Raw genomic sequence first — 19,184 nt, forward strand, 5'->3', positions numbered from 1 at the left:
GGGAAGCGGCCTCGGCGCGGGGGGCGGAGGGGAGCGGCGGAGGTGCGGGGCCGGCGGAGGGGGGCGAGGAGGGAGGCGGCTCCCCCTGCGCAGAACGATGGTTTCTCCCGGAGCTGTCGATCATCCAGAGAAAGCCGTGATTTCAGCCCAAATCTTCCTCTCGGGGTTGAGTGAGCGCTGCGAAAGCCGGAGGGGGGGTGGAGAAAAGGGGGGAGCTCCCGGAGGGCCGGAGGGATGCCCCCGCCTCCGCCCTTCCCACCGCCCCGCTGCTTTGTCGGGGGCGGCACGGAGCCGCTGGCCTCCGCCCCGCTGCGGCTGGGCACCTCCGAGCTCGGCACCATCCCGAACTCGGGGCATCCCCGTGCTCGGCATCACTCCCAGCCCGAGCTGTGCCTGCCCGGTCCTCGCCCCAAAGCGTCCACGGGCCCAAAAAACGCGGCTGGCGTGGAGCACCCCCGGGGGGGGCACAAAGTGGTCCGGCCGATGGAAGGGGCATGCCCGCAGAGGGACAACAGGAGTTGATGGTGGGAGGCTCGGCAGAACTCCGAGCCACGGACCCTCTGGGGTTACCAACCCAGGTGGGGTGGGAGCAGGAACTCCTTCGTTTCCCACTGGAGAATTGCTTACAAGCCCTATTTGGGCTAGATGGGGTCAAGCGGGATTCCCCACGCTGAGACCCAGCTCCTCCTTTCTGTCACAGCACCCAATACACCTAGTTCCCCATGAGCCTGGGATCCCAGTCTACCCACCAAGAGGCACAGAAGGAATGGGCTTTTCTCACCGTGCTCTTCCTCATCACCCTGCTGCACCAGCAGCTTGGACATCTGGAGTGCCCTGACCCCAAGCAGGTAACTCACTTTGTGTTTGGGGGAAGGGCAAGGCTCTCTGACAACACTGGCCAAAACCAGATGACTTTCCTAACTCAATGTGGCCAAGTGTAGGCTCTGATCCCCTTTGGGATCTCCTATAGCTCCTGAGCATTCTTAAAACTGTTGCTGCTGGAGAGTAGACCGCACAGATTTCTTGTCTGACTGCAGCAGTGATTCTGAAGCTCACATGTTCTCCTTTGGAGATGGGTTTGTCCCTGAAGATGCTATTCAGAGGCACTCGTGAACTGCGAGCACTGCTCCCACCTCGTGTCCTCGCTCTGCCCCTAGGAAGGGCTTTGGGTGGATCGGGGCCTCACCAGCCCCCGACCCCTGTCCTGCATCCCACAGGGGCTCAGCAGCCCAGGCTGGACAAGCGAAAGCCACCAAATACCATCCCATGGTGTTGCCAGACCTCCTCTAATGTTCTTTTATTCCATCCCAAACCTATTTTAATTTTAAAGGATGGTCAAGGACCATAGGAGCTGATGCTCTCCCTGCTGCCATCGGGTGTCATTTGGAACTGACCTCCCACTTTGGGAGCAAGGTTCATTGGTTCTGCACTGATTGCTGCGCCCGTGGGACGCTGAAATCCTGCTGCAGAGAGGAAGTCATGCCTGGGAAAAGCAGCAGCACTGGGGTTACAGAAATGGGGCGGCCACCACTTCAATTGCACGTGTTAGCTTCTATCAGAAGATGGTTCCCAGGCAGACAAGAGCCACAAGAGATGGCATCTAGAGGACATTAAAGCGGGTTTGATGGTGACTCATTGCAGGCAGCATTTACAGTTCCCGGTGCAGGAAGAACAGGTTGTATTTGCACATGAAGCCTTTGGCTCATCGCACCTGGAGGAGGTGGCTCCGTGTCAGTCTGCGGGGTTAAAGAGGTGCAGCGGGCGGGAGGGAGACGCAGAGGGAAGGGATGAGGCCACCTCCTCCCCACTGGGCAAGCAGAGCCCCGCCAGCACCACCTACACACTGCGATTTGGGCTGGATCTCCAGGATCCAGAGCTACTTCATCCACAATAATCATAGAATCCTTAAGGTTGGAAAAGACCTCTGGATGGTCCAACCATCAACCCATCCCTACCATGCCCATCAAGCCATGTCCCTAAGAGGGAAGGGGACATTAAATTGGGATGGGGAACGAGTTACCCCGGTGGCACCTAGAGCCATAAATCTGCCCGCAGGCACCCGCTGAGCGCCGGCACAGAGACACCCCGTGGGGAACCGGCACCTCGCTGCCGTCCCCGCATGCAGCAGGAAAGCTCTCAGCTCCCGGCTGAATCCCTCGGGCTCCTTGCAGCTTCCAGGGGCAGGTTGGGAGGAGGGAAATGCCAGCATATTTGTACAGAAATTGGAGTCTCCCTGCAGCAGCAAATCCCATAAAAGCAAAACCCAAGTGAAAAGCAGCTTCAGCTGTTCTGGCTCTGGCTGCGACGGGCTTGGCCTCAGGCCAGTGAGTTAATTCTGCCTATTAACTAATAGTATAGTATTGTCGGCAAAGGCTCATTGCTAAACTTATGTTTTTAAGATATCACTTATCATTGAAACACTTAACTCTTGATCCTCGAACATGTACAGGCACCATGTAGCCCTGCAGCCATGCTGCAGATAACCAAAGGCACTGCTGGCTGGGGGGGGGGGGGGGGGGGGGCAGTCTGTGTTTAACCCTTTTTCCCCTATCTGAATGATAAATGGTCTGAAGCAGCACTGCCCAAAGGCGAGCAGCCGCTGCTTAGCACCTGCTCTATGTTCCCGAGCTCGTCAGGGGTGCAGGAGCTGTTCCCAATAGCCCTCAGCAGAGGATGTGTGACTGCAGAGAGTCAATCTATGTGATCGCATCTTGATCCCAAGAATGGACCCCTCTGTCTTAGAATCACAGAATCATTAAGAATGGAAAAGACATCTAAGATCATACAGCCCGACCACAAACCATCCCCACCGTGCCCACTAGAACAGTGGGCCTTTCCCCCCCAAATACTTTGCAGCCTGGCACAGATCCTAGCCCAGTCCTTTGGGATGAAGGCTGTGAGCAGCAGGGATGCCCCAGGCTACCAGGGCTGCCCTGGCCCCATCCCCTGACCTCTCTGGTAAGGGGACGTTAACCAGGGTGCTCCCTTCCTGCCCTGCTCCCAGAGTAGATTTGAGGGATCTGGCGAGGCTCTGCCCCATCCAAGCAGAGCATTGCGTCCCCACCCCACTGGGGGCTTCTGGCAGAGCTCGAGCAAGATAGAGCTGTGAGAGTGCTCTGCGCAGATAGCTGGCGTTGGGTGCCCTGTGCTGAAATGTGACACTGGAAGCTGTTCTTGCTCAACCCGTTTGGCTTGTTGTGGGGTCCTAACAGAGGAAGCAGCTCCCTTCAGCTCTCCTCCAGCATTTCTGATCTCTGTTGTTAAACCATAGGTGCACGCTGCTGTGATCTTTGATGCTACCTAAGGCCAGAAATGGAGCTGAGGTGGAGAAGCAGAAAGGAGGAAGGGAAGAGGATGGCATGGGTCACCCGAGCATCATCCTGCACCGGGACCCCAGGGATGCACAGAGCCATGGGATTTCATTCCTGCAGAGGGAAGTGTGGCTGCAGACAGCAATGAGTGAAAGGTACCTTCATTTCTGTTGCTGTTGCCTTAGATTTTAGAGCCTTCAGCTAATTTAGGAAGCAGAAGTCAACTGGTAGATTGTGATAAAGATTTGAAGAGGGTTGCGCGCCTAAAATGAATGGAACTTCTGAATGGTATCCATGGGAACAAATTAAAGAGAAGAGGCACTTTTGAAGCATTTAAAACAGATTTAGAAAGCTGGAATCGGGCAGAAAACTTTGGGTATTCTGCTCAACAGCTAATCTGACACCAAATTATGATGGCAGGCAAAGCCAAGTCAACCTTAGGTGAGATACTGCAGAAATTACCTGGTCGTGGCTGCATGCTCGCTGCTAACAAAGAAACATTTAGAAAGATAAAGGTTGTAAAGTCGTCTCCTTCGGGGCTGGAAATATGTCAAACCTTCCCAAAAAAGTTTATGTAGAGGAGGAGGGTCTTATAGACACAAAGAGAAAGTGTGGGTAAAATAAGGCCAAATTAAATAGAAGCAGAGAATTAACAAGGAACCCCTCGTTCCCCGGAGTGAAGAGTTATTTTGAAGTTATTACTCTGTGCTTGAAATATATATATATATATACATAAAAAAGAGGTTTAGCTACACAGCAAAGAATAGGTGGAGCAATCGCCAGAATAGTGTACGTGTGTAAATCCAATCCAGAAGATTGTACAACTCTTGACGAGCAGAAAATTTTTGTGTTCTGGAAAATAGTTTCATTTTGGCCCTTTGTAATTGCAGCCAGAAATAGCAATGTCAGTGAATAAAACTGCCCGTAGGTAATCTCTAATGAAAAACCACCGGGCGTTGTATATTGACAGAGGTAATTGCATAAAAGGATGCGCAGTTTAATTGCTCTGATTTTTAGAGATGTGTAAAAGAGAAGGATGTAACACATGCTATCTCGTGGCAGGGCATCCACAGCCCAGAAGTCTTCTGGAAAATTGTTTTAAAGTTGCTCAAAGGAAGGTAGAAGAGCTGAAAAGTCAAACTCAGGTCTCTGGTTAATACTACGAAATTACAGGGTGGCATCCTCGAAATTGAAAATGCTGAAATGGCATTTAATAGGAAACTGGGGAGAAAATGACCTGTTTTTTGTCATTGCTGGTGTTAAAAGCTGGAGTTTTGCAAATGCTTATGAACACTATGAAAAAATGTAATAGCATGTGTTGTGTTCAGGGCACTCATGAGCAAAACCCTGAGATAGCGTAGGTTGACGAGAAAGCAAACATAGGATCAAAGACAACGGCGTGTTGTGAAATGGCTCTTTTCTGCTAAGAGGTGATTACCGTGAGAGGGCAGGAGCTGAAGGAGGAACCACATCTTCTTTCACGACGCAGGATGAAAAGGAAACAGCATGTCTGGGTTGTTCTGAAGAGGAGCACGCAAAGGGAGATGCAAGGGCATGGAGCAAGGTGCACGGCATGCAGACAAAAGCCCTCCAAGGTCTGCAGACAAAAGGTCAGGAGTGAGCAGGAGCAGTGCCACATGCTGTACAGCAGGCATCTCTCATTCTCTTTGGCTGCGGGAATTTCCACTCTGTTTTTTTGGCTAAAATGTGACTGAGCTGGAGCAAGCCATCATAGAATCAAGGCACGGCTTGGATTGGAAGGCACCTTAAAGCTGACCCGGTTCCAACCCCCTGCTGTGAGCTGGGTGCCTCCCACCAGCTCAGGCTGCACAGGGCCCTATCCATGGCCTCGGGCACCTCCAGGGATGGGGCACCCACAGTTGGCCTTCCAGCTGCCAGCACACACTGCTGGCTCATGTCAAACTCTTCATCCAGCAGAACATCCAACCAACCAAGTCCTTCTCTGCAGTGCTGCTCTCAGTGGGTTCTCCCACTCTGTATGCTTACCTGGGGTTGCCTCAACCTGAGAACAGCACGCTGCACCTCGCTTTGCTGAACTTCATTTGGGTCACGTGCGTACACTTCTCGAGCCCACCGAGGTCCCTTTGGATGGCATCCCTTCCCTCTTGTGTGTCAGCTGCACTGCTCAGCTTGGTGCCATCAGCAAACTGCTGAGGATGCTCTCAATCCCACTGCCTATGTCATTGATAACGATATTAAAGGGCGCCGGTCCCAAGATGGACCCCTAGGGGACACTACTCATCACCAGCCTCCACCTGGACATAGAGCCATCGACCACAGAATTCCTGCAAGTGAGACAGATGTTGGATCTGGCAAATTAATTCACATGCACTTCACGCTAATACTTATGTTCTTGCAGGAGCCGGCAGGAGGCAGGTCTGGCGAGGAGTGAGGGGAAACACTGCCCAATTAGCAAGGATGGATGGAGCATGGAGCAGCCCGTCCATCTGCTCTTTGGGCTGCTGCCCTGGTGACATGAAGGACCTGCCAGTAAGGCAGCACTCAGGTGACTCTAATTCCATTGACACGCTGCCACGGCACCAGTGGGTGAAGCAGAGCCCTGTCCTGCAGCAAGCTAAGCCTCCTGCCACCCTATCCTGGCACCAGAGAGGAGCAGGTGGCTTGGAGAAGGCTAACATGACACCAGCTTTTGTTGGAAGCCCCATGAAGACATGGGGAACTAGGTATGAGGCAGAGCTTGTGATAGTGACAGGATGAAAGACACTTGGCTAAGTGCTGTCTGCTAGGAAAAATATTACGGTGCTTCTGTATGGAGAGTCCTGTCATGGAATCATAGAACGGTTTGAGTTGGAAGGAACCCTTAAAGTCCACCTGGTCCAACCCCCCTGCAATGAACAGGGACCCCCACAGCTCCATCAGTGCTCAGAGCCCCGTCCAGCCTGGCCTTGGGTATCTGCAGGGACGGAGCACCCACCACCTCTATGGGACCGTGAGTTGCTGTGCACATCATGTGCTGGGATTTCCAGAGGATTTCCATTAAGTCTCTTTCCAAAAGGTTTTTTTGAGGAAAATAAGCAACTAAGAAGTACAATGGATGTTCCATGTGTTTTTGACTAAGAGGTGGTGGCAGAGGGTAGGAGTAAGCAGTGGGTGCTGTAAGTGGAGGAGGTCACCAGTTGGTCCTACAGGGTCTGGGCTGGGACCCATCCTTCCCAACAGACCCTGAAGTGAGAGGGATAGGGTCAAGCAGGGAAGTGGCAGAGGGTGAACAGTGCAACATGGGGAAAACTACCACAACCTCACAAGAACCAAGACCATCAGACAAAGCTTGGATGAAGTTCATGGTCAGGTAAGAAAAGATAGGTGCTCAGAGGGAGGTGATTCTCCATATAGGCAGGGGAGCTACTTGGCAGAGGATGCTGTGGATACAAGAAGCTCACAGGGATTCCAGTGAAGACTGTACAAGTTCTTGAAGCAGGGATCCAGGAAGACACTGGGAAATCCATGGGAACAAAGAAAGAGTTGGGATGTCTTCAATATGGGTTGCTCTGGACTCATGCAATCCATAGTCTCCTATCTGTGATTAAAACCTTTTCTGGGCTCACAGGAGATGTTGTGGATGCAGTGGGTTTCTCCACAGATGCTCCCTGGCACCAGTGTGGCACCAGCGTTGATGGGACCTCCAGCATGGCCATGCCACCGCATGGAGGAGACCTCCAGCATGGCCATGCCAGTTGGCTGCTGGCCCTATTTGCTCCAAGCTCAGCTCATGAGACATAGGCTGCTGCATCCCATTACTCATCCCCAGGCTGTGATCAGATAGGTCTTTAATTTGATTTTAATTAAAACAACTCTTTGCTTTTTCTTTTCTTGAGATGGTTTGCATTCTGTCTGGAGGGCTGTGGTTGCCAAGAGGAAGAGCTGCTGCAGCAGCACTGGGCTGGGGCTGCAAGAGATGAGCAATGGTGGGGTGCTGGAGCAATGGAGCAGGACGCAGAGCAACCAGAGTCCTCCAGACTCAGGACATGGACATATAGGGATGTTGGGTGGGCTCTGCACAGAGCTGCAGAATTGCTCAGCAGTCTTACTGGAGAGGAGCTAAATTAGCCCTGATTTACCTGGGAGGACGGATAGTTCTTTTCAACTAGTTTTTAATTTGGAGTAAATTTCCAGAACTAGCTGTTCAGATGTCAACGAGATAAGTGATCTGCGTTTCTCCTCAGTCAAACAGGATTTTCCTTCTTTTCTGACAAGCAAAACTGTGCTCTCTAAGTAGATGTTCCAGCTAACAAGGTGTTAAGCATGTAGAGCACCACAAGTACTTTGTGGGGCTGCCTCGAGGGTGGATCCAACTGCTAGTAAACCAACAATCAGCACCAACCTTGTCTCCAGCTTCCAGGAATGACTTCAGATAAATAAATTGTCCCAGGGCCAGGACCAAGGAGAAACCTGGAAAATAAAGCTACAAAAATAAGGCTCTGTGTGATGCTACAGATGTGCTATGTGGCTGCATGTGTTCCTTTTCCGCATGCCAAAGCAGGAGAGAGATGGCAAGGGGCATGTTTGGAGCAGACACTGGAGACCCAGCAATCTCCAGCACAGAGATGTTCATTGAAATAGACCTCTCCAATCTTGTAGCATGGTCAAAACCATGACATGGTCTCATCTGGAACATCGGCTGGACATCAAGGTTAGGGAGAAAGCCCAAAAAGAGGTTAAAGAAGACCAGGCAGTGTAAACATCCTGCAAATGCAGTATCTGGACACGAGAATGCCAGCATGGGATCCAAGCATGGTCCCCTCGAAACAACCACCTTTGGCAGATATCCTGCTGGCTGGACATTGCTGGGAGCTCCATAGTCCCTAGGGCACATGGTAGGACACTGGTAGGACACCATGAGCTCCAAGCCTCCCCAGGAAGGGCTGCAGCGATGTATGGGATCACAGAAGCACAGAATCAGTAAGGCTGGAAAAAACCTCCAAGGTCATCACATCCAACCTTCAACCCATCCCCTCTATGCCCACTCATAGAATCATTAAGGTTGAAAAAACCTCCAAGGTCACCAAGTCCAATCCCAACCCATCCCACCATGCCCATGAACCATGTCCCTCAGAGCCACATCTATATGTTTCTTGGGCACCTCCAGGGAGCCTGGTGCTGCAGGGAACTCCCTCTCGAGTTTCCAAAATCTTTAAAAATAATGACAAGAGCAGGTTTGCTTCGCTGCAAAATACCTGCCTGCTCCCAGGATCCTGGATCCCAAGATGCCCAGAATGGGGCCATCCGCTGGGAGGTGAGCTGCATTATCTGACAAAGGGGGATTATACTGTAAAAACTGTTCGTTGGAGATTGTATATTAACAGGATATGCTCGGCTAGTTGACAGGAAGCAATAAAGTAATTTGAAGGAGACTGGGAAAGAGTGTGTGAGTTCCTGCGTCTGTGTTAAATCACGGCGCTAGATAAGCAAACAGTGCAGCCCTGGAGCCCTGCGCCGGAGGAGCTCTGCCAAGAGGGAGCTGGGCTGGAGCGCGGGATGGCAGCAGACTGGGAGCAGGCAGCAGCTCCCAGCCCTGCAGGCTCCCAGGGCTCAGATCCTGCAGTGGGGGGCTCAGGAAAGCTGCCCCTCCCAGCAGAGCCAGGTCTGGAGGAGAGCCAGGATGAGGAATACACGCAACCAGCAACAAGACCGCAAGAGTGCAGGGCTCAGATTTAAGCACCCTGTTCGGATCCTGCCGTGTGCATGCGTTGGTGAGCACAGCACCGGGCTCACCAGCCCTTTCTCAGCCTCCCGCATCCTGCTGGAATCAAATATAGCAAATAATCATCATTTTTCGCGCTCATGGAGGCTTTGTTAGCCTGCATGAGGGGGCTGGAGGCTTTGTAGATCTTCTGGTGCAATCTCTGATCCTTTTCATCAGGAATATTCTTTCGCACTCTGTGTGATTGCCCAGGGAACTTGCTGCCTCTGGATATGAGCTCTGCAGGATCTACAGAAGTGTATCTGTGCTTGGTGGAGGCTGAAGACACACAGTTCTCTCTTCAGAAAAACAGAAATAAATGATCTTTTTCCTACCTTTCTTTCTGCCACAGGCAAAACCAAAAACCAACACTGACCTGTGATGAGTGTTGAACTTTTTTCCTCATGTCTGAAGGACTCCTAGGCTGCAAGGCAGGAAATTTCCTCTGGCAATGGATTACGCTCCACACTGTGTCACTTTGAAGCACCTAATGCTGTTCTCCCCAAGGAAGACTTCCTAGTGGATAGGGCTCCAGTCCAGTGAGTTTTAGGCACTGGTGCATCTGATCAGCACATTCTCCAAGGAATTAGCACCAGCAAAGCACTCACAGTCCTTCAGCTCTGCAGTGAGGAAGCTTCCCTGGACACCTCCATGCACAGGCAAATAAATCCTTGATGATATTTTTCATAAGCATGTGGCCATATTTCATGGGGCATCATGAGTCCTCCCTGCTTGGGAAGACATGATGAAGGGATCTGGAGACAGAAATGGAAAACCAGACACACCAAAATAGGACCGTGTCCATGCATTCCTCTTTTCCTTTTCCATCATTCCCTCCCTGATCAATGCTTGCCCCTGCTTGTTCCACCAGAGTTAGCACCTCCATGTGAACACCAAGAGTAGCTGCTTGATATCCAACAGTAGTTGCGCCATATCCAGCAGGAGTTGTTCAATAACCGACAGTAGTTGCACAATATCCAACAGCAGTTGTTCGATATCCAACAGAAGCTGCACAACATCCAACAGTAGTTACGCAATATCCAACAGTAGTTCTTCGACATCCAACAGGGGTTGTTCGATATCCAACAGTAGTTACCCAATATCCAACAATAGTTGTGTGATATTCAGAGTTGAGTCCTCCTCAGGAAAACAAGATGGTTACAGCTCCTCATGAGCTGCCTGAACATCAGCAAAGCCCTGTGCATGCAAATGTCTATAAGGCAGCAGAGGTGGTGCAGCCTTTTGCTTGATGCTTATCCCCTGGGATTCCTAGTTCATTTATCTACTCATGTCTCTCGTTATTACTAAGGGATAGAGAGAAGAAAATGCTTCCTTTCTACAGCTCTTAGTGACCTTGCTATGGCCATAGCACTCCCCTGTCTCAACAGCTCTTCGTGAGAGAAAGCACAACAGTGTGTGCATGGCAGGAGGAGAAATGCAGTGAAGGCAGCTCTTGGAGACAAGGCTTTGTGCTGGGGAAGAACTCTTCCACTGCCAGAAGAAAAGCTCCTCTGGAGGAGAGACACCTGCATGATGTGCAAGTGAGGTGAGTTGAGCTGAAGTGAAACAGCCTGTGTGCTTCTCAGTTTTAGGCACTTTTGGGCTCTGGGAGGTCTGCAGCTGTAATTGGAAATGTACAGTCTTTGCTGGCCTATTTAGTGCAGGCTTAGGTGGGGCAAGAGGAAATCACCAGGTGTAAGTGAGTGTCTTTCTCTGAGAGCAATGGGAGGGGAGAAGGGCAGGAGGTGGGTACCCCTGCAGCTCCAATCTCTCTCTTTGGGTACAAGATATGGTCTATGGTCATGCATTCATTTCACTGAGCCCGCTGTAGTGATCTTAGGTCCCACTGGTGATGTTCTTGCACCCATTCTTCCTCCCATGTGCCTCCCCAAATTTTTGGAGCAGCTACGCTGGACAAAAGCAATATATTCTCCCACCTGTGGAAGAGCTGCTCCAGCTGGCTCTTCCAAATGCATCCAGGTCAGCCCCAGCTTGAGGTCTACTGATGGTAATGTTGAGCCGCTTAAAAGAACAAGGGGAGAAAATATGATGAAAACAGGCTCATGGGTTGAGATAAGGACGGGGAGATCACTCAACAATCACCAGGAAGGGAGATTAATGTTATTTATTGCCTACTGATAACAGACTAGAGCAGTGAGAAACTAAAAGTAAACTAAAAACACTTTCCCCAGCATCCACCCTCTTCTACCTCCTTTCCCTGAGTGGTGCAGGGGAATGGTGCCTGTGGTCAGTCCATAACACTGCCAGCTGCTGCTCCTCCATGGTCACTCTCTGCTCTACATGGAGACCCTCCCATGAGATGCTCATGACATGGGGCAGCTGCCACCAAGACCTTGCCAGATAAACATGACACAGTGGTGCAGTCCTTCATATCAGGCTGGTGTGGCTGACACACAGTGACCTCCAGAAGGATGTTTATCCATCACCGGTGACGACTGTCAGTCCATTGCTGCCTGTGTCTCACACTGTCTCACCCTGGAGAGCCACACGCAGACTGTCTGACCTTCATCACTGCCTTGGCATCCAGAGTTACCTGACTTGCTTATGAGTCATTTCTGTGTGCAGAGAGAACAGCGTTCTGCAGATAATGGGCATGTCTGTAGCAATGCACCTCTGATTACAGGGCTTTGGAGCTCCCCAGGTGGGAAGTAGCTGTCGCCGTGACACTCCTGCCCATTTTCCACGTTTGAAAGCCTCTGAGAGCCTGATCGGACCAGGACTGCCCAAAGCAGCAATAATCTGACCTCAGCCCTACTCCTGCTCATATCTTTCTGCCCCACCATCTCTAGAAAAGCCTGGGAAGCCAGTCCTCTTTGTTTCTCCAGCACTTTGTCCCTCTTTCCTGACATCTCCACCCAGCTGCAGGAAAGAGATGTTCTCTCAGTGCCTGACCCAACCGTATCACGACGGAGTTGGAAGAGCTCCTGGAGCACTGGCTCCAGGCCACCAAAGAGGAAGGACCACTCCCTGGACTGGACCTGCGCCAGACTAGAAAAGAGACACAAGCTGCCTTATCTGCAGAAATTAAATCAATCCTCAGCCCATATGAGAGGGAACATCACGTCCTGGTGTGGACTGACCCAGTTAGACACATTCTTGGGCTCACCCATTCACAATGCAAAGAGAGTATGCAAGATGGACAGGAAAAAGGAGGTCCAATGAGTGTGAACCTGTGGGACATCTGATGTCCTGCAGCATCCAAAATCACTGTATTATCATGTGTTACTTACTGAGTCACCTTCCTCATCTGTTTCTGGGGAGGGACAGATGGTTTCTACAGGCTGGACTAAAAGTGCCCCTGGCTTTCCCCTATCTCATAGAGAAATACAGTCCCATGTGCTTTGCCTGGCCTTCTTAGGAGCTGAAAGCTCCAACGAACTAGAGTTCCTTGATAGACGCAGGGATTTCCTTACTCTACATGAGTCCTCTTGATGCTGCTGCTCACCTTCTGCTGTGGTCCCACAGTTCCTCTGCTCCTGACAACTGCTGGCTTTGAGGAAACATTCTCACACAGTGAGAGTGAGAAGGCTGATAGGATGGTGTACTTCTGACCTCATCTACACGAAATCATAGAATCATAGAATCACCAAGCCTGGAAAAGGCATCCAAGATCACCAAGTCTAGCCATCAGCCCGTCCCCACAATACCTACTAACCAATGTGGGGTGCTGGACCACACCAGGACCTGTGTGGCAAATGTGCCATCGCATCACTCCAGTTTCTAAGGTCTGCATGATGCTGGATGCCCCTGCACCTGCCCAGAGCCCCACCAGTCTCCTTAATTTCCTGGGAGTTGTGCACCCACCACTCCAGCAGGGTCGTGGAGCCCCAACACACGTGGGACCTGATAAATCATGAACACATTGACTCCCCACGGGGCCAACCGATTCACCTGCAGCCCCACCAGGTCCACCAGCCCAGCAATGCCAAGGCACCATTAGGCTCATGGAGGCACTGTTAGGATCACAGAAGGTCCTGCAGGGTGGCTGGAGGGCAATCCCTGTGCCCAGGGAACCAGTACCACTCTTGTGCCCTGGCACTGCCCATTGCCCGCAGGAAGGGTCTCCATGCTCTCTCTTCATCCTCAGGTCCGCAGCATTGCCCACACAGCCCCCAGGAGCTGCCTCCCTTCCCCCAACCCAGCCCCCTCCCCGTGCCTGCTGTGGCATCCACAGAGCCGCATTGACCGCGGGCTCTGCAGCGGCATGGCACGGCCTTTTTCTTCCTTTTCATCTCTTTCTCACTCCCTGAATGCACTTTGCTTGCTTTGGCGGCACAGGGCAGGGAGAGCCCCTCTCCCCCCGCGCTTGGGGATCCCCCCAGCAGATGGGGCCGGGGCTGTGAATGTGCACGGAGCGAAGGCCCTATAAGAGGATTTGCTGGTGCCCCTTTCATTGCGCGCCTTTGTGTGCTGCTCCGCTGCGGTGGGACGCCCCCGAGTTCTCCCCCGGCTCTCTCCCTTCCACTCCAGAAGAAAAGAAAGTGCCTATAAAGGCCTTGTTTGTCCGACTCGTCTGAAGAGACCATATTGCTGTAGGTGCAGCGGGTCCCGGCGTGACGGCGTCGTCTTTTTGAGAAAGGGTGACGTGCGGCTCCCTCCTGGGAGGGTCCGCGCGGGCGGCTTAGCCAGGCGCTGGGAAAAAGGTTTCAGTTGCATTTCAATGCCCATTGAAACCCCGAATCCCAGGCGCTGGGTTCTCCAGGGGCTCCACTGCCAGACAAAGCACTCCAAAGGCCACCGAGGCAGAGGTGGGGGGAACGAGGGGCTGGAGAACGAGGCCAGCATCGTTGCCTTTCCTATGACATCTAGTGGTAAAACCGAGGAAGAAAGAAAATGTCGGCTGGATTTTCCTGGCCCGAGCACGGTCATCTCCTGCTGCGGCATTTTGCCCTTTGTATTCCGGCCTTTTACAGAGCAGACAGACCCCGATTAGTGGGGAGGCAAAAACAAGCTGCACAATGGCCCCAGCAGCTGAGGGATGTCAAACAGTCCACCCCGAAACGTGTGCAGCCCCCATCTGTGTATCCAGGGCATGGAACAGGGCCCTGAAGCGTATGTCTGGGCTGGAAGGGGAAATATGCACAAACGTGCAGCCATTCTCGCTCCACTCTGAGCTCCAACATGCCCCCTTGGTTGCTTGCCAGCTGCTTAAAGAGCTCTATGACATCTACATCAGGAAAATTTCCAGTCAAGTGTAGTGCACACACTGTGCCAAGCAGAGAAACGCTCGCAGCAGCAAGGGGCAAAGTGAACATGCACCCCAAAACATGGCTGTGAGGATGCTAGAATCATGAGATCATAGAATCATTAAGGTTGGAAAAGACCTCTGAGATCACCTAGCCTACCCCCAGCCCACCCCCACCATGTCCCTTAGTGCCACATCTCCGTGGTTCACCTCCAGGGACAAGGAGGAGCTCACAGGGCTTCTTGTCCAAGCTAATGGGGCTCCAAGCATGCACGGTCCTGGCAGGGCTCACTGCTTGCACCCCATGGGATGTGGAAATGCTGATGGTGCAGAGATTGCTTTTCCTGAGCTGGGGGGGGATATCCAGGGGCACTGGCCCCCTGGCTGGGGGTGGCTGGGGCACTAAGTAATGGCCTGGGCCACTCACTTTTTAACCAAACTGTGTTAAAGTGACAGCAAGAGTCTCATTATCATACTAGACCCATTATATGGATGCCCCATGGGTGCCCCATCCCTGAAGGTTCGCCAGGCCAGGCTGGATGGGGCCCTGGGTGGCCTGATCTGGTGAGGGGCAACTTGCACACGACAGGGAGTTGGAACTCAATGACCTTTAAGATCCCCTCTGACCTAAGCCATTCTGTGATTCTGTGATTCTATAGACATTGGAAAATCCACCCTGTAGAACAATCATTAACATTGGAAAGATCTCTTAATATCATCCAGTCCAACCATCAACTGCTCTAGACCATGTCCCTCAGTGCCACGTCCGCCCTCTTCTTGAACACCTCCAGGGATGGTGACTCCACCGCCTCCCTGGGCAGCCTGTGCCATTTTATTTGTTGGCCTTTCACAGAGGCAGAGCATCTGTAGCTTCTGCCAAAGCCTTCGGGCTGTGCTGTGAGGCTGTGCCAAGTGGTTGTGCCATGCCACGAGCAGGCAGCCTTGCAGCTGAACCCAGTGTCTTTGCCTGGCAGTTGATCTTTTGTGGCTGATTGCTGGAGGACACCCAGGGGCCACTGCCCGTCTCCTCTGACCTTCACTTCAGCCTCTCTGAGTGCTCCTAGCACAACTGATGTTGCAGCAAAACGTCAAAGGAAGACTTTGGACATTTAAGAAAAAAGTGCAGCTTGGGAAAATAGGAGTTATTAGACAGCATCGACATTTTAATGTTGGGAGGAAAAATAGAAACAAAACCCAGAACAACACAAGCTGCCTTGAAAAACTAAATTAAACTCAGAATCACAAGGAACAAAATGTGTTAATAATAAATGGGGGATGCATCTGTCTGCCCGGGCTCAGGATGCATGAATGCTCTGGTTGAGGTCCTTGGGATCATAAGCACACAATATTCAGACACTTCTGATGTCCCTGCAATGCATCTTACTAGGAAAAAAAAAAGTAAAATGAAGAAGGGATGAGGCTGGAAATTTAGACAGAAAGATTCTGGGGAGACATAATTGCCTCCTTCCAGTACTTGACAGGAGCTTGCAAGCAGGAGGGAGACCGACTTTTTGCATAGTCTGATAGTGATAGGACATGGGGGAATGGCTTTAAACTGAAAGAGAGGAGGTTTAGGTTAAATGTTAGGAAGAAATTATTTATTCAGAGGTCGTGAGGCCCTGGCACTGCTGCCCAGAGAGCTATGGGTGCCCCATCCCAGGAAGTGCCCAAGGCCATGGATGGGCCCTGGGCAGCAGGAGCTGGTAGGAGGCAGCCAGCCCGTGGCAGGGGTTGGAACTGGCTGATCTTTAAGGTCCCTCCCCACCCAACCGTTCTATGATTCTATGCAGTCCCTCCTGCATCTCGGGGGATCATGCTGCTCCACAGGGAGCTGGAGGCATCAGCAGGATGAGGAGCAGAACCCAGGTCTTGGAAGCTGCTGGGGATTCCCTTGCTGGTGCAGGTTAGGCAGGCATGCAGCAGAATCCGGGAACGTGGATCCCTCCCAGCTCGTCTGGAAGCGTGCTGATGACCTGCTGCTGCTCCGTCTCCTTGGTGACTGCACATGCCAGTATCCCCAGACAAAAGCTCTCCTGGCACATAATGGGAAAGGAGGGAGTGCTGGGCAGCAGCATTCAGCCCTGGGGGCTGCTTTCCTTGTGCTCAGCCTGGGGGGCTGTTCTGCAGCCTTCAGCCCTGAGTCAGCCAGAACTGCAGCCTCGCAGACAATTCCTATTCAAAAAACAGATGGGTATTTCAGGTATGTGCCCATGTGTGCTGCACACATTTCCCTGGGGATCTTCCTGTGGCTTTGCAGCCCTCGCGAGACTGCACATGGCAGCATCTCACAGCACAGCGGGCTCCTTGCTGTCTTGCATGATTTTTTTCTCTGCGTGTACATGCAAGATATAGGGCAGTGGGGGAGGAGGGGGGCAGTTGAATGCTGGACTGATCTGTCTTAGTCTCTCTTAGATCTCTCAGCCTGGTCGTGCATTGCCGTAGTGCTGCATGCTGAAAGCATGTTGTGTTTTCACAGAATCATAGAACAGTTTGAGTTGGAAGGGACCCTAAAGGCCACCTGGTCCTACCCCCTGCAATGAACAGGGACACCCACAGCTCCATCGGTGCTCAGAGCCCCTCCAGCCCGACCCTGGGTGTCTCCAGAGATGTGGCATCCACCACCTCTATTGAAAACTCGTGCCAGTGCCTCACCACCCTTATTGTAAGAAACTTCTTCCTTATATCCAACCTAAATCTCCCCTTTTTTAGCTGGAAGCTACTTCCCCTCATCCCATCACTACGGACCCTGCTGAAGAGCACTTCTTTCTCACAGCCCCTTTATTTGCATGCCTTGTATTTTGCTGCATGTGCCAATTACGTGCGCTGGGTGTTAACGCACACGAGCACACACCTCCAGACTCATGGTGGTGTATAGGCAAGGATGGGGCTCGAGTCTTATCTCACAGATTCACAAAGCAGAGCTCACAGCTCATGCTCCTGGCACATTCTGCAAAACAAGGGCTGAAGCACCTGTCCCCGTGCATCCCCATGGAAACCTGGGCCTAGCTGCGGTCTATAGGTCACCCAGGCCTGCTCTGGAGCTGCGGCCTCCTAGGGCAGCAAAGCAACCCAGGGCTGGCACTGCGATCCCTGCTGCAAGACAAGAGGATGCACGAGGCCTTTCCACCCCGTTCCCTGTCTACCAAGCATCCTCCCCAACCAGCCTCCATGCCACAGGGCCTTGTAGGCCTCGTTCCATCACTTCACGGCCCAGCTCCGGTCCCTCCCCTCCTGCTCTCCCGCCCCAGCGCCGGTGCCCTGAATGCTCCATTTGAAGCTAATTCTGGCTGAAATCTGGTTTGCTTTCCGACGTTGCTGCTTTAAATTGGAGAGATTGACCTTGTAGCAGGAGGTGACATGCAGATGCACATCAGCGGCCCGCCAGCGCAGGCGGCGGGGGCTGGGGGCTGCTGAGCCGCCTCGGGGACAGGACGACTATTTTATGAGTAATTTAATATCTGGAACACAGACTTTTCATTCCCAGAGATCTGCTGGGGAAAGAAAGAGCCTTTCTGCAGCTCCGCGAAGGCTGTTCCTCATAAGGAGGCAGGGCTTAACCCCTTGGTGGCCAGCCCAGAACAGAGCCTCCACAGCTTCCATCTCATACAAAGGGGATGGGAAAAGGGGAGGCAAGGCAGTGTGCATTGTTCCAGGCAAATTCTCAGTCACATTCAAAAATAAAAGCCTGAGTAGGCCCAGGGAAACAAACTCATCAGAAACCCCAAGGTAAGATATGGGATGAAAGTTGTTGTGTGTCCTCACTTTCCTGTCTCAGATCCCTGAGTGCTGCATCCATTTCCTGCAGGAGACCCACTGAGGCTGCAAGTCCTCGTTCTGCACCCAGCAGACCTGGGTCTGAGCCCTGCAAAGCCCAGGTGCAGGCTTCTGCTAGGGTCCTGCCCTGCTGACAGTGACATGACTGTGTGGGGCCTCCATGCCCACCTAACGTGAGTTGATTTTCCTGTGTCCCATCTGGTGAACCTCCCCGGTAGCACCTCTGCCTGGAGTCAACCAACACCACAGCCATGCAGCACAGGGCGGAGCCCCTGCAGGGTTCCCCACTTGCTTGATTTGGAGAAGGGAAGGAAGAATGCAAAAAAAATGTGTCATCTTACTACACAACCCTGCCCAAGGGCAGAGGGATAGTGCAGAGCAGCCACCAGCTTGGTATCAGTGTCTTTCATAGAATCTTAGAATGGCTTAGGTTGGAAGGAACGTTAAAGCCCATCCAGTTCCAGCTCTCTGCTGTGGGATGTTTGCCCCCCATGAGATCAGGCTGCCTAGGGTGCCATCTAATCCAGCCTTGGGCACCTCCAGGGATGGGGCATCCATTATCTTGGTGCTGGGAGGCTGAGGGGAAGGAACCGTTTTGGGGCTCTTCAGGAGGGACTGACTGGGTTCAAGGTAAATGAATCAATGCCTGTGAAAGTGTTTGTTAAGGACGTTAGACACCTGACCAGAGTGCAGGCCCAGCATCCCTGGCTCATTCTTACAATGCAGCCATGACTCCCACTCTAAACACAGTCTCTGATGTGCTTTGATCTCTAGTTTAGCTTCAATTTCCATGAATACTGATAGGCACTCAGCATGCTGCACAGCATCATACCCTGCTCCAGGTTACCACTCCCTCCCCCTCAGCTCACCAAATCCATACAAGCTTCAGTATTGAGAGGGCAAAGCATCCCACTGCTGCTTAGCTGCAGCTTGGCAAAACACATATCTAACAGGCCTGCTCTGAAATCACCTAAAATCCCACCTGCCTCAGCTTTGAGGGGTTATCTTCTGAGCACCTGGTGGCTCTGCATGGGCACATGCCAGACCTCGGAGGAGGTTTGACTCCAGAGATGAGGGCCACAGCACCACCTGGTGAAGCTCCACGGTGTAAGCTCTGGCTTGGCCACGAGGAGATGCTGCTTCTCCAGTTTTAGCTGTGGTGGCATTTAAA

General features: G+C 52.2%; 1 long non-coding RNA gene across 4 annotated transcripts; it reads left to right on the plus strand.

The window, feature by feature from the left end:
- Positions 40-7,767, plus strand: LOC110386965. 4 transcript variants are annotated; one of them, XR_002432328.1, is made up of 3 exons: positions 40-848; positions 3,272-3,466; positions 4,740-7,767. It is a non-coding gene; the product is annotated as an uncharacterized LOC110386965 (long non-coding RNA). The 4 variants fall into 4 exon arrangements; XR_002432326.1 differs by having other exon boundaries at positions 40-578; positions 701-848; positions 3,272-7,767; XR_002432327.1 differs by having other exon boundaries at positions 40-170; positions 701-848; positions 3,272-7,767.

This window comes from Numida meleagris, chromosome 20 (assembly GCF_002078875.1).
Source record: "Numida meleagris isolate 19003 breed g44 Domestic line chromosome 20, NumMel1.0, whole genome shotgun sequence".
NCBI classification, from domain to species: Eukaryota; Metazoa; Chordata; class Aves; order Galliformes; family Numididae; genus Numida; species Numida meleagris.